The sequence below is a fragment of the Cibotium barometz genome, chromosome 37 (assembly GCF_041138505.1).
Source record: "Cibotium barometz isolate CiBa-2024 chromosome 37, ASM4113850v1, whole genome shotgun sequence".
Lineage (NCBI taxonomy): Eukaryota > Viridiplantae > Streptophyta > Polypodiopsida > Cyatheales > Cibotiaceae > Cibotium > Cibotium barometz.
The window spans coordinates 35365461-35370993 of record NC_141082.1 but is presented as its reverse complement, the minus strand read 5'-3'; positions in this window follow the sequence as shown (position 1 = coordinate 35370993).

Genomic DNA, 5533 nt, shown 5'->3' with positions numbered 1-5533 from the left:
CATGTGTGTGTTTTGTCTATGATTCTAAACATTCGTATCAGAGCCTTGTTGTCTTGAAGACAGTGCCTAGGGTTTAGAGTTTTTCTTCTAAGCCAATGGCTCTTAGTAGCTAATCAATGTCGCACAACGCAAGTTTCAGAGCAAACATTTCAATGCTCTCATTTTGTTTCTGCACTCACCTTGACCATCGGCGATGGCTGTTGGCCTTGATGTTATTCACTCGTTAGCATTAGCTCATGCTGGTCTTCATCTAGCACTATCGCATGTTCTGGGTAAGATCTTGCTCTGTGCACTTTTACTCAGATCTAGGGTTTTGCCTTATTTTGTGCATTGGCGTCATTTTTTGTTAATACTATTGTACATTCAAGGCTCACTCCCACACTAACTCTTCACTCAGCGTTCATCAAAGTTTTTCATTTGGTACTACTCTTGATGTTGTTGTTTAATCATTTAGCTTTCTTTTGACATTGGACTTCTACGTCTATCAGCTTCTCAACATTCCTCTTGAGCATTTGACGTCTGTATCATAAGATGACTTCACTTGGTTAGCCAATTTAGCTACGTCAGTCAGTTTTGCCTTGTATATAGCTTAGCCCTTTTCTTTCTGCATTGATGAGTGTGTGGCTTTCAGTGTTCAACATTCAATACTCTGCTCTCCACCTTCAATGCATGGCTCTCGGCTTTAACATTTAGCACTTTTTTTTTATCACACAAGAGAGAAAAATAAGAGAAGAAAGAAGCATGAAAGGGTCGAGTCCAGAGAGTTGCACTTGGCCAAACCTAAGAGGGTTAACTCCTTGATGTGAAGCTGCTAGGGGCTCACTCCACCTCTTCTTGTGTCACCTAAGAAGAGATCCAGTAGCTAGGTAGAGAGCAATCAGGAGGGAGCCATGGAGAGCACTGGTAGATCTCCTATCTGTAACACTACCAGCCCTATTAGCATATGTGTACCCATGTAGCTGTTGTATCTTTGTACCAACCTCATAGAAAAGTCATAATCAAGTATGGATTTTATGTACGTGAGAATCGCTCTAGCCACATCTAAGTGTGGCTTCCTAGGGGCCTGCATAAACTGACTCACAAGTCCAAAGGCATAGCTCACTAGTAATGGTCATGTAGATTAAGCTACCCACTATGCACTTGTAGGTAGTGGGGTCCTCCAAAATCTCACTTGTATCTATGAAAAGCTTTGTATTCTACACGAATGGCACTGAAATAGACTTACAGCCTGCCATACCATACTTGGACAACATGTCCAAGCCATACTTCCTTTGCAATAACAAAAAGCCATGAGGTGATCTCACCACTTCTATGCCCAAGAAATACCTCAGCTTCATCAGGAACATAAACATATTCAATACACCCAAACACTTTCAAGTGAGACACATTTGGTCTTATGCCTATAAACTTCTATTCAGGCATCATGCCATAAACAACTGTAGTGGATGTCCTATTCATAATGTACACAGCAATTGTGCTGCTACTTCTTCTAAAAAAAAAGTGGCATATTTTTTTCAGCCAATCAAGGCATGTTGCCACTTGCAATGTGGCTATTTTTTCTTTCTGCTTCTGCAACACCATTTTGTTATGGAGTATACCTACATGTAAACTATCTTTTGATTCTTGCTTTCTCAAGAAATCGCTGAACTCATTGGAGAAATACTCTCCCCCACCAGCTCATCTTAAGCATTTTAATTGCATGTCCTTTTCCTTCTCAACCAAGGCTTTAAATCTCTAAAAGTGAGCAAACACCTCACTTTTCTCCTTCATGAAGTAAACCCACACTTTCCTAGTTTGGTCATCAACAATTAATGTGACATATAGTACCTACAACATGCAGTAATTGTTACAGTCTTGGTCATTCCCCATACATCTGAATGTACAACATCTAATGGCCTTGCACACTGACATGATTTACATGTGGGAAAGCATGTTTGGCCCGCTTACCAAGCTGGCATGCTTCACATACTTTATGCATACCATCAACCTTAACGTTGGCAAACTTGCAACAATATTTTAGGCCTGCATAAACTTGAGTCATTGTATATTCACATGACCAATGCATTTATGCCATATGTCGATATCTACGACATGACACTTGTTCCATGCACAAACATGGCTGCCTTTACCTTAGGTATCCAAACATGACACTTGTTCCATACACAAACATGGCTGCCTTTACCTCAGGCATGTTCACATCATCCAAAGTAAACATCCTACCATTTCTGTTACCCTTTGCAACCAAGCAACACTGATTTTTGAAGTCTTCCACAAAATATCCTTGAGGATTAAACCTCGCTTGTAGACTCTGCTCAATCATCTCTCCAACAAGTACCAGGTTCTTTGTAATATTCGGAACATGAAGTATATCTGGCAAGTACTTCATTTTGCCATCTTGCATAGACAATGGCACTTTACCAACATGTGCAATGGGATGCACAATATCATCACCCATTTCTACATAACTTGGTTTTTCCATTTTCTGCATATCTCTAAAAACCACTCACCTAACTGGTCATGTGTGGTTAGAGGTGCCAAAATCCACATACCATATATTTTGTGATCCTCTGACACATCTTTTGTTGTGGAACTAAGCATGTTTTTCATCACAAACAGATGCTCGCTTCACCACCCTTACTAGATTATACATAGTTGCCTTGCTGCAACTTTTCACTTTTAATGTCATTTTTCTTTTACAGTAGTCCTTTGCCATGTACTGTGGTTTGTCCACAATAATAGTACTCTATGCTATTTACACTTTGATTCATTTGTCAACCACCTTGGCCTCTTTTTCTCCCCCTGCCTCTAGACTCTTCCACCAATGTATGATTGCTACTCTATTGTGAATCGTCGGACTATTGTTGTCCAGAATTTTGGTTTCCTTGTCGGCCACCACCATGGCCTTGACCATGACCTCTACCTCTACCTCTACTTGGATTAGAGTAGAAGGAATGTTTTGATGTATTCTTGCTTTGTGAAGAAGAGTCCTCACCCAGAGTCTTTTCTTTTATGATTAGCATAGACACCAAGTCCCAAAATTTGGGAACATTCTCTCTAACTGCAGTGGAGGTCTTAAATTCCTTGTACTCTTTGGCAAGCCCATTCAAACAGACACTCACCAAATCATCATCTTGCACCAATACATTGATAGACCCATGGGATTCAATAATTTCCTTGATCTTTAAAGCATATTCATTGATAGACATGCTTTTCTTTTTCACCGTATATGAAGCTCTTGTTTTAGTTACAGTTTCCTTGCCTTTGTTTTGGTCTGGAACATCTACACTAGATTCTACCATGCATCTCTTGTTTTAGTTGCAATTTCCTTGCCTTTGTGTTGGTCTGGAACATCCACACTAAATTTTACCGCACAACTACTGGAATGTTGGCATCCTGTATGTGTCCTATCATCATGTCTATGACATTGATTGAAAGCCAATACATGAACTTTCTTGCAGTCTAATTTTAGTCCTTGAATTCCTTTATATCTGCTATAGTGACATTCTCTTCAACTCTGGAGGCTCCTCATTGTCTCCTTCAACATAGTCCCAAAATCCTTTATCCATTAGGAAATTGGTTATTCATAGAAGTTTTTCTTGTTTGCTTCTCACATTGACAATCTGATTGAGTCCATCAAACATGTTTGCCTGTAACAATCAGAAACCTACAAAAAGACAATTTCTATATGCAACCTGTAACATAGCAATATCTTATGTGACTGCTACTCAGCAGTACTTCAACACAACCTATATGCTACCAGATATGACCAGAGTACATATACACACACCCAATATCAAAAATACATGTGCAAACACTGTTTACACTCCCAAAATGCACTGTTGCATTGTAATAGCTAGATTTTGACCAGAGATAGTTCTCAACCAAAACATCTTAAATTGTTCGAACATACTTTATAGTGATCGAACGGAGATTGAACTGCACCTGAAACATGATTTTAGCTACAAAATAGTAGTACAAAGTATTATGTACTACATAGGAACCTCTAAGCCTACGAAGATAGGTACTCAATTAAAGATGTGTAGCTCTCAAAGTTATTGAGGGGTTGTTGTACCTAAATAAGAAAGGGGAAGAGATAATGATTCTCTTACCCATGTACCACTTCCTTGCTTTCTTGTTCTTGCCTCTTGCTTGCCTCCTTAGTTTTCACACAAACCAAAGCTTTGATACCATAAAGATAATGTGGGGAAGATGGAGAGCTTGAGTTTCTTGCAAAGCAAACACACACACACAAGAGAGTGCAAGACACGAGAGAGATGGATGGTTGGATTTTCATTAAAATTTAAGCATAATGCAAAAACCTACTCAAGTAGTGAGGAAATATTTTTGCGACTAGTCAAATTTTTTAGTTAAGACAAGGGTAATATTAAGGTTAGTCCAATTTGATCTAAACTAAGATGGAACAAAAAGCATTCCTTGCATTATAACCTTAGTCTCAACACACTATCACTTTGGTGAAACCATCTCTAGCTACTATCTAGCCTCATAAATGAAACTTCAAAGTGATTATTATAAGCGGTTGTTTGATTCTAAAAATATAAAAGTAGGGCATCACACTATAGAGACCCAACTAATGGCTGTAATGAAAGGGGCTTGAGTTTGTACATAAGGAGAGGCTCATGGGCATGGTTATGGCCGGTCAAGTATGAGGTCCAACATTAATGAGAGTGTGAAATGGTGGGCAAGTATATAAGTGAATATTGTAACTAAGGTCATAACACACTTTTGTTGAGATATCGAGCTCATCTAGTGAGGCGGTGGACACTGATGACCCACCTGGGGGATAGACCCCACACTTACACCACTGGCATGGTTGGTGAGATCATGGGTGATATGCGGCCAGTGGGATGATAGGCTCTGTGACAACCATTCTCTCTAGAGACTGCCATTGTCTATGGAGGATGGCAAAGTGAAGTACCTTGTAGATGTACTTTATGTTCCAAACATAACAAAGAATCTGGTTTCAGTTGGCCAGATGATTGACCAAGGTTTGCAGGTTCGGTTTAACCCTGATGGTGGTTGTTATGTTGGAGACTTTAAAGACAAGTGTAGGTTGGTTGCAAAAGACAACAGAGTGGGCAAAATGTTTACATTGAATGTAAACATGCCTGAAGTGAGTGCTGTGATGTTTGCAAATGGTCTAGGAATTGTTGCAGACACAGACATTTGGCATAATCAAATTGGACATGTGAATGTGCAGAGAATGAAGTCTATGTAGACTAAAGGAATTGTGATAGGGCTACCAAAGTTTAAAGTTGAAGGTATGGAGAAAATATGTGAAGCATGCCAATTTGGAAAGCAAACAAAGCATGTATTTCCATGTGACATAAATGTGAGCAAAAATGCACTAGATGTTGTGCATTCAGATGTATGGGGTGCTACGAAGACCATGTCTATGGGAGGCTACAGGTATTATGTGACATTTATTTCCACATGACATAAATGTGAGCAAAAATGCACTAGATGTTGTGCATTCAGATGTATGGGGTGCTACGAAGACCATGTCTATGAGAGG